This window comes from Capricornis sumatraensis, chromosome 4, assembly GCF_032405125.1.
Source record: "Capricornis sumatraensis isolate serow.1 chromosome 4, serow.2, whole genome shotgun sequence".
Lineage (NCBI taxonomy): Eukaryota > Metazoa > Chordata > Mammalia > Artiodactyla > Bovidae > Capricornis > Capricornis sumatraensis.
In genome coordinates, this window is record NC_091072.1 from 102,863,033 (window position 1) to 102,873,662 (window position 10,630).

The 10,630-nt window shown below is 39.1% G+C and overlaps 1 pseudogene; it reads right to left on the reverse strand.

The window, feature by feature from the left end:
- Nucleotides 1-4,679: 4,679 nt before the first annotated feature.
- Nucleotides 4,680-8,779, reverse strand: LOC138078678 (olfactory receptor 6C2-like; annotated as a pseudogene).
- Between the last annotated feature and the right edge of the window lie 1,851 nt (nt 8,780-10,630).

Genomic DNA, 10,630 nt, shown 5'->3' on the forward strand with positions numbered 1-10,630 from the left:
TAGATATTGAGCTGTGAGCTATTTATATATTTTAGAAATAAATCCCTTGTTGGTCACATCATTTGCAAATATTTCCCCCCATTCTATTGATTTTCTTCTCCTTGTGTTTATTGTTTCCTTTGCTGTGCAAATCTTCTAAGTTTATCTAGGTCCCATTTGTTTATTTCTGTTTTAATTTCTACTATCATTACCATTTCCATTCCATTACCATTTAATTTCCATTCCCATAAAGTAGGCCTGCTGCCTAGGTCCACCAGGGCTGACCCGGTGCCTGTGCCTGCAGGTGTGTGCCTGGAGCCTAGTTCCACTGGGGCAGGTCTGACATCTGAATCCATTATGGCAGTCCTGGTACCCAGGTGCCCAAGGATGATCTGGTACAGGATGAGGCATGAGCCCGAATTTGCAAGAGGTGGTGGGATGCTGTGTTGAGCCTGGTGCCTGGGGATGGACCTGCTCTGGAGCCTGGGGGAACCTTCCTGGTGTTGGGGTCCACTAGGTGGTCTGGCACCTGTGTCTCTGGAAGCATGCTTGGTCTTAGACTGTGGTATTGGTTTTGGAGCCTGTGTACATGGGGGTGGACCTTCAGCCTATGTCTGTGGGGGCCATTCATGGAGAATGGGAACACCAGGGCAAGTCTGGATCTAGGACCCACACGGGCTGGTTGTGCTGGAGCAGGCACTGGCCTAGAGCTTTGGGCCATGGGCCCAGCCTGGCATAGGAGATAGCTGGGTGACCCTGATGCTGGGGTCTACAGTGAGGTCAGTTTCTCAGTGCTATCTGTAATGCTGTCTCCCAGGCTACAGCCCTCATTATGCTCCAAATGAAACATAACTCACAACTCTCACGTGTGCATTAGTTTTTTGATTGACAATACTCTTTTCAATAAGTGGTACTGGACTTCAGCATTAAGCTCAACTCCACCAGATGGTGAGCCCGGAACCTCAGGGAGGGCTGGGTGGTGATGGGCTTTCCCTCTCAAAGCCAGTCTGCAAAGCTTGAAAGTGGTGCCCACTTCTTCAAATGAACATACATCAACAAAGGCCACAGACATTACAAACAATTAGGGAAACAACACACACACACACACACACAAAAAGTGCTAGTATGCAATCTTAACCAAATGGATCTTCTTTGTATTAAGCTTTCTTAGTCTTCTTTCTTTCAAGCTATGATGTTGCCACCATTTCACTTCTTTCACCTCCATTTAAAAAGGATGTTACTTTTCAACACAATAAAATCTCAGTAGCTCAAATATTAATTGCTTATTATCCTTGTTTTGATGGGTTATCTGATGGCTCAGCAAGAAATAATATGCCTGCAATTTAGGTTTGATCCCTGGTTGGGGAAAATCTCCTGGAGGAAGAAATGGCAACCTACTCTTGTATTCTTGCCTGGAGAATCCCATGGACAGAGAAGCTTGGTGGTCTACAGTCCATGGGGTTGCAAAGAGTTAGACATGACTGAGCATGCACTGCATGTGTGATACTTAAAATTCCGCATATAAAGAAATTAGAGCAACTTTTGTCTCTGACTCCTATACTTTCTGAATTTTAGATCTTGATGTCCTGAACTTGTTTTGGTTTTAACATATAGCTTTTACAGTGAAAGTGAAAGAAAGTGAAGTCACTCAGTCATGTCAGACTCTTTGTGACCCCACAGACTATAGCCTACCAGGCTCCATCCATCCATGAGATTTTCCAGGCAAGAGTACTGGAGTGGGTTGCCATTTCCTTCTCCAGAGAATCTTCCCAATCCAGGGATCAAACCTGGGTCTACACACATTATAGGCAGATGCTTTACCATCTGAGCCACTAGGGAAGCCTAATCTAAATCAAGTAATTAAAACTATTTGTCTCTTTTGCAATTATATATAATATAATAATTATATTCATCATTTATTAACTTATTAGCCACACATTTCTAAGTGTCACATAATTACTCTGGTTTCAATAATGACTACTTTAGTGTCTCTTGTGCAGATTTATTTCGATATTTCTCACTTTAGTACCTAAGAGCTCTCTGTTGTATGTTTCATGAGGTCATGTTGATGATTTATGTTTCGAAGTTTCAGGGAGGTGATAACTCCATTTTTACCTCATCTTCCTTCTTATCAAAACATAAATTCCTAAATATGCTGCAATAGGACAGATCATGCTATGTAAAGTCTATGACATAAATTCTGAAATGTTTAGACAATAATGTTTTTCTTTGATATCAATAAAGAAATTTAACAGAGATAATTAGGCATATTGATAACTTCAGTTCATGTCAGTCACTCAGTCGTGTCCAACTCTTTGCAACCCCATGAACCGCAGCACACCAGGCCTCCCTGTCCATTGCCAACTCCCAGAGTTTACCCACATTCATGTCCATTGAGTTGGTGATGCCATCTAATGATCTCATCTTTTGTCATCCCCTTCTCCTCCTGCCTTCAGTCTTTCCCAACATCAGGGTCTTTTCAAATGAGTCAACTCTTTGCGTCAGATGGCCAAAGTATTGGAGTTTCAGCTTCAACATCAGTCCTCCCAATGAACACCTAAGACTGATTTCCTTTAAGATGGACTGGTTGGATCTCCCTGCAGTCCAAGGGACTCTTTTTTTTTTTTTTTTTTTTTTTTTACTATATTTTACTTTACAATACTGTATTGGTATTGCCATACATTAACATGAATCCGCTACGGTTGTAGATGAGTTCCCAATCCTGAACCCCCCTCCAACCTCCCACCCCATATCATCTCTCTGGATCATCCCCGTGCACCAGCATACACACCAAGGGACTCTTAAGAGTCTTCTCCAACACCACAGTTCAAAAGCATCAGTTCTTCGGTGCTCAGCTTTCTTTATAGTCCAACTTTCACAACCATACTTAACTTAAGAGTGTATCGTTGCAGGTAAAGATCTCTCCTACTAGCTGGTGTGTATACTTTCAATTACAGTGTCTTTCAATTACTTTCATTTATTTTTCAGTTACAATGTCTTTTCCCAACCCTGCCCCCCCAAAACTACTTTGCTGCTTGATAGGTTATGTACTGCAGCAGATTAAACATGACTTGAAATTAAAATCCAGACTCCACTCTTTGCTACCTGTAATATGCTGGTTAATTTGCTCAGTCTTCTTCTGTCTACATTTTTTTTTTGTCTTTTTTAAAATTTAAATTTATTTGTTTTAATTGGAGGCTAATTACTTTACAATATTGTATTGGTTTTGCCATACATGAACATGAATCCACCACGGAGGTGAAAAGACAGCCTTCGGAATGGGAGAAAATAATAGCAAATGAAGCAACTGACAAACAACTACTTTTTAGTATAACTGAAATATTTATGGGATTGGTAAAGGCAGAATTATGCCAATAGAAATAATTTAAAAGAATATTGGCACTTTCAATCCCTACTTTACATTTAAAAATAAATAGTTTCTGAGGTTTTCATTGAATATCAGGCACAATTTTTCAAATTTTTAGAACAGCTTTTTTTTTTTTTTGTCCTTTTTGTTTCCTAGCCAGTAGAAGTAATTGTTTACTTTCAATGAAAATAATGAAAAAGTGAATGTATTATCAGGAAAGGTTTTCTTTCTTTCTTCATTCCTTCTTTCTTTCTTTATTTGTTTTAAATTGACAAGCCCACATGTTACTTGCTTCAAATTCTAAGTTATAAAATTTAGCAATATCATCTTCAATTGTCCCTTGATCATAATTCTAATATTTACTTGCTTTTATAACTTTCTATTTCTGTTGTTTAGGATACTTCTGATATCTTTTAAAATCGTCCTGTTGCCCTTGTATTTATGTGTAGTTGTATTATGAGCATTTAAAATTTGATATGCTAAATCACTCATACATCTATTCTAATTTTGTAACTCATAATAAGTGATGTCACTTTTAAATTTGTTTTAAATTAGATGCATCCCTTTTAAGTGAATAGAAACTATATAGCTAATGCGTCTTATTAGTGATTGTGAAGATGCTTCCATTTTTTAGAATTCAGATCATTCTGAAACTCCCATTGATATAGTTATTTCCTGTTTGACCTTTCATTATTTTAATTAGCCTGGAATACCTGTTTGGACAAATTTATTTTTAATACATGTTTATTGCTGTTGATTTGTTTTATTTGATTATTAGTATTTTAGAGTGAAGTGAAGTCGCTCAGTCGTGTCCGACTCTTTGCGATCCATGGACTGTAGCCCACCAGGCTCCTCCGTCCATGGGATTCTCCAGGCAAGAATACTGGAGTGGGTTGCCATTTCCTTCTCCAGGGGATCTTCCCGACCCAGGGATCGAATCCAGGTCTCCCACATTGCAGGCAGACGCTTTAACCTCTGCACCACCAGGGAAGCCCCATATTAGAGTACTATTAGTAAAATTAGTATTATTATTACATAATGTATCTTCTATATAATTTATGTACATTAAATATTATTACTTTCCTAATTCTCTTAGATCATTAAAGAAAAGACTAGGTCAGAAGTGGAGACAAGTTTAATTATGTGGAAGTATATTTTATAGTTTCACAATAAAAGAAAACGCCATGTATGAGTTTGGTTTGACAGAAATTTGATTACGGTGAGATTAGGAAACAGTATTAAATGTCTTTGAGAAGGATAAAATGATGAAATTTTAGGTACAAAGCAATGAAATAATTAGAAGCTATAGTTAAATATTTAGAAGGATTTCATTCTACTCTGATGAAAACTTGGATTCTTTTGAGAGGAATGTAATCCTCTTTATGGAGTTATTGAAAGCTTGCTTCACTTGCTTACTCATCAGGGTGTAAATGAAGGGGTTCAACAAAGGGGCCACAGCAGTGGTGGGCACTGAGACACCTTTATTTATGGCCATCTCTTCCTTTGGCGGGGGTTTGACATAGATGAAGATACAGCTTCCATAGGTGATGGAAACTACAATCATGTGGGATGAGCAGGTAGAAAAGGCATTTTTCCTGTGTTGGACTGAGGGAAACCTCAGAATTGTCCTAATGATGTATGTGTAGGACAGAAATACAGATACTAGGGTGATAATGAGGGCAAATACAGCCACAAGGATAACTATTTGTTCTATTACCACGTATCTGAGCACAAGATCTTTAGGAGGGGACCAGCATTGCAGCTAAAATGATCAATGACATTGGAAATATTCTAGCTGGAGCCTAAGGGGTAGGATGATCATCATCAAACCTGAAACCCAACAGCTGAGGACTAAGAAGGTCCAGACTCTATTGTTCATGATGGTCGTGCAATGTGGGGGTTTACAAATGGCCGCATAGTGGTCATAGTACATGGCTGCCAGCAGAAAAAATTCTGATGCTCCAAAGAGAATAACAAAAAAATATTTGACTTGTGCAAGTATTGTAGGTGATGGTATTGTCCTCAGTTGATGTACTGTACAGAAACCTAGGAATACAGACAGTGGTAAATGAAACTTCCAAGAAGGAAAAATTTCTGAGGAAGAGGTACATAGGAGTTTTAAGATGGGAGTCTACCAGTGTGAGGGTGATGATCATCAAGTTCCCTGTTACACTCAAGAGGCAAGTGAGAAATAGAAAGATGGAAGCAGAATTTGCAGTTGTGGGTCATTTGTCAGTCCCAGAAGGATGAAAGTTGTTATTGCTGTGTGGTTTTTCACCACTGAGTTTTGAAATCTATCTAATTGACAAGGGAAAATCAAAGAGATTTTATGAGGAGGTTGGTATATGAATTCTGTACCAAAACACTCTGCAATTACAGCCAAACAAACCAGTCTATATTTACTTATCCCATCACATCAGTCTACATTTCTTTATGCCTTCACATTGGTCTACATTTAGTTAGCCCTTCACATTATAATCAAGATCATCACTGTTCTGACAGTCTTTCTGAATTTACAAGCTTGAGAGAGGATTATTCCTTTAGGATTTATGTTATTATCAAACCAACTCTTTCTAAGATCATTGTTTGTCCCTTAAAATTTACAAATGTTTGTTAATTCATGACATGGACTAAATTTACAAAAAAGTAATGAAAAAAGATAATACTACTTCTTGTGTATTTAACCTTTTTTTAAATCCAAGACAAACTTTGTATATGGGATGCATCCAGATGATGAAGATGAATTATCTGCAACTCTTACTTTATAAGGATTCTTTAAAGGGTGAGATGTATCTTTCCTGGAAAACATAGAAGAATGATGACAAAATACAAGCCTGGATCCTGACATTTTCCACTGTCCATTTATTCTTTTCTACTTGTTTTCCTATTCTTAATTCATAGTTGGTTTCAAGCACTACTGTTTTATCTATTGGAGAAGGAAATGGCAACCCACTCCAGCATCTTGCCTGGAGAATCCCATGGACAGAGGAGCCTGGTGGGCTACTGTCCTTGGGGTTGCAAAGAGTCGGACACAACTGAGCACTCATTTTATCCATAGTGTGAAGTAAGATTGTGCTCTTTGCAGAAGAAATATGCTCATGTGCATTCATGTTATTTTTCAGGTAACTGACTGTGGTTCCTGACACTTTGAAGTGACAACTTTTTTAGTATCATCAAAATTATTCTTCCATGCTGTGCCTGTTTTCATTATGGTTTCAATGCCTTTGAAAAGATATTAGTGTCTTATCTTTTCATCTCATCCCTGCTCAGTTTATCCTTTAAGCTTCTTCAACGTGACCTTCAATTCCAATGACCCCCTAATCTTCTAACACTATAAAATTTTATTACATTTGAAATCAATGGCACATTTTTGCATCTATTTTACCTGGAATCAATATGTTCTTTAAATTAAATTTCAGTTATTTTTCACATCTAAAAGTACTAACCAGTATATGATCATAGCAAGAAACTGGGGACCCAATTAGTCATTTTTCAAAGGGATCCTAAACCATCATTCTCATTTTTCTAATTTTGAATCTCTTTTTTTTAGTGTCTTACACAGTCTCTTCATTCTCTACTCGTCTATGAAATATCACTGTTTCCTAGTATTCTATCTTGAGAGCTCTTCCTTTTTGTCTTCTGTTTGGTATCCTTCTTTCTGCATATTCTCCAAGCACATTTCAGTTAGTAGAATTGATCTGTCCTTTATTTGGTGGATTACAAAGGCCAGGAGTTTTACAAATAAAAATCATTGTTAAATGTATATCACCAGTTAGACGTTTCACAGACACCTCACAGACTATGAGGATGAAAGGCTCTCCCCTCTGGATCCAGAAGGACAGGGTCGGTGGCCCACTGGCAGGGATGTTGCAAGATATCACTATGCTGATGAAGTTCTGGGTGGTCAAAGCTATGATTTTTCAGTAGTCACGTATGGATATGAGAGTTGGACATAAAGAAGGCTGAAAGCCGAAGAATTAATGCTTTTGAACTGTGATGTTGGAGAAGACTCTTGAGAGTTCCTTGGACAGCAAGGAAGTCAAACTAGTCAATCCTAAAATAAATCAACACTGAATATTCACTGGATGCTGAAACTGAAGCTCCAATACTTTGGCCATCTAATGTGAAGAACCGACTCATTGGAAAAAGGCCTTGATGCTGGGAAAAATTGAAGTCTGGAGAAGGGGGTAACAGAGGGCAAGATGGTTGGATAGCATCACCGACTCAATGGATGTGAGCTTGAGCAAACTCTGAGATAGTGAAGGACAGGAAAACCTGGCATGCTGCAGTTCATGGGGTCACAAAGAGGTGGACACAATTTAGTAACTGAACAGTAACAATTTGGTAGGTGGGTTATGTTTCCAAAATTGGACATGACTTAGTGACTGGACAACAATGCCTTCTGCATATACAAAGATACACTAGTATCCATATGTATTTTTGCACTTATGACACACACAACTTTTTTGTAAATGTCTTGTTATTTCTAGGGTACATGGCTCCTCTGTGAATTTTTAATTTTTTAAATTGTAGCAAATCTCCAAAAGTGTTCCCACTATATTTATTGAAAAAAATATGCCTATAATTGTCCCATACAGTTCAAAGTCTTGTTGTTCAGGAATCAACTGAACAATATCAGTAGTAAATTAGCACTGGATTGGTTTCTTTCACACTGATTCTCAATTAGAAGCCAAATATAGAATGGCCTTTCTATTACCCCTAGGTGGTGGGAGTATGGTTGAGTTTTTTAAATACAGCAGAAATCTCAAGAGTTTGGAATCAGACACACTCAAAAAAGAACTCTGACTTATACAGAGATCCACAGCAACATTCAGTAAATTAAAAACATCATAGTTATTATTAAGCTTTTACTCATACTGCAAAATAATTTTCTGCTCCATTTCCACAGCTACTGATCTCATTCTCTCATGAACCAACTGTGACTAAATCACAGCTACACAGTTAATATTGCTTCTCTTATTAGAGAACAGAGAACAGGATGTTAATTCTGATTGTCTTCAGTTCAGTTCAGTCATTCAGTCATGTCCCACTCTTTGTCACCCCATGGACTGCAGCCTGCCAGGCTTTCCTGTCCATCACAAACTCCCAGAGCTTGCTCAAATTTGCTGGGGTCCAGCCCCGGTGGACCCAGGGAATTCGAAGCGGGGATGGCTTTGGCGTGAGAAAAACTTATTTGTTTATTAATATAAGACTAGATTAAGAAACAACAGTGTCGTAGGAAGATTAAGTGGAGAGAAGAGGCTGATTAATTTGGGTTACGTGGAAAACCAATAAAGCTCCAGACAAGGAGCTTGCACCATCTACGTTAGGCCACCGGTGCCTGTTTGAATATCGGAGAGTGCCCCGCCTTGGGCTCTCTCTCTTACGGATCTTAGAAACCGGGACAAGTAAGTAGACGCAGTGAGCCTCCATGCCCTAGATGGGAATTCAGCCTGAAATTAGAGTAAAGAGGAGACACGGGGGAAACCAGTCCAGTGACTGGCTCTCCTTCTATTGTCCTTCAAGGCCTTTTACACTTTTGATTATACATAGAGATCAATGGGTAATACAAAATTATGTAGCGTTCGCAGCCCAGACTCTTTCTGTATATCTTTTTGTATACAAAAGATCTCAGGTGATTTACATTATCTTCTGGCCAAGAGGCTTGTTAACACTTTTTGGTTCTCTTCCTTAATGAATGTTAATTTCCTTTCCCCTAAGTGTTTTTCTTTAATCTGCATCTCCTTAAAGCGCTAAAGTTACATCTCTATAGAACAAAGGCACAGTGGGTTATAACAAAGAAGGTACTTAACTCAGAGATCTAATGTTGCTAATACCAGGTCTACTACTTGTTTTTCTATATACCAATTATATCTAAAAATAAAGGATATGAAAATTTGGCAGCAATTATTGGCTCAACAAATGAAACCTTTAATCAGTCCTATTCTAATGTTTTTGACTCTTCAGAAGCCCCTACATTCCTAGAATGTTTTAAGCTTCCTGTGCCTCCTGCTGTCAGGAGGCCTCAAACAATCACATATGCAGCTGTACGAGTCCTGCAGGCAGGCTAGAAAGCCATCAGAGGGGTTTTTGGATTGAAATACTCTTTCAAATGCAGAAGACTAAAGCCCTGAATTGACTTTTTCCAGAGAATGTCAGAAGAATGGAAAAGCAGGCAGATTCTTATTTTTTGGGGGGTGGATGCTCAGGAAATTCCAGGGGGAAAACCTGAGGTCTGATTAGCCTTGCCATCAGAGCTCTGCTGCATGACCTTGTCACGGGTGGAATTCCTCACGCTGGCTCCCGGCACAAATTCATGTCCATTGAGTTAGTGAGGTCATCCAACCAACTCATCTTCTGTCATCCCCTTCTCCTGCCTTCAGTCTTCCCCAACATCAGGGACTTTTCCAATGAGTCAGTTCTTCACACCAGGTAGCCAAAGTATTGGAGTTTCAGCTTCAGCATGCCTTCCAATGAATATTCAGGACTGATTTCCTTGAGGATTGACTGGTTTGATCTCCTTGCAGTCCAAGGAACTCTCTAGAGTCTTCTCCAACACCACAGTTCAAAAGCATCAATTCTTTGGTGTTCAGCTTTCTTTATAGTCTAACTCTCACATCCATACATGACTAATGGAAGAACTATGGTTTTAACTATCCGGACCTTTGTCAGCAAAGTAATGTCTCTGCTTTTTGATATCCTGTAGGTTGGTCATAACTTCTCTTCCAAGGAGCAAGGTTTTTTTTTTTTTTTTTAATTTCATGGCTACAGTCACCATCTGCATTGATTTTGAAGCCCCCCAAAATAAAGTATCTCACTGTTTCCCCATCTATTTGCCATGAAGTGATGGAACCAGATGCCATGATCTTTCTTTTTAGAATGTTGAGTTTTAGGCAAGCTTTTTCCCTGATTGTCTCAATGGCAAAATTTACCTACTTATTTGACCTATTCAGTTCAGTTCAGTCACTCAGTCATGTCTCACTGTTTGCGACCCCATGAATTGCAGCACGCCAGGCCTCCCTGTCCATCACCATCTCCCGGAGTTCACTCAGACTAACGTCCATTGAGTCCGTGATGCCACCCAGCCATCTCATCCTCTGTCGTCCCCTTCTCCTCCTGCCCCCAATCCTTTCCAGCATCAGAGTCTTTTCCAATGAGTCAACTCTTTGCATGAGGTGGCCAAAGTACTGGAGTTTCAGCTTTAGCATCATTCCTTCCAAAGAAATCCCAGGGCTGATCTCCTTCAGAATGGACTGGTTGGATCTCCTTGCAGTCTAAGGGACT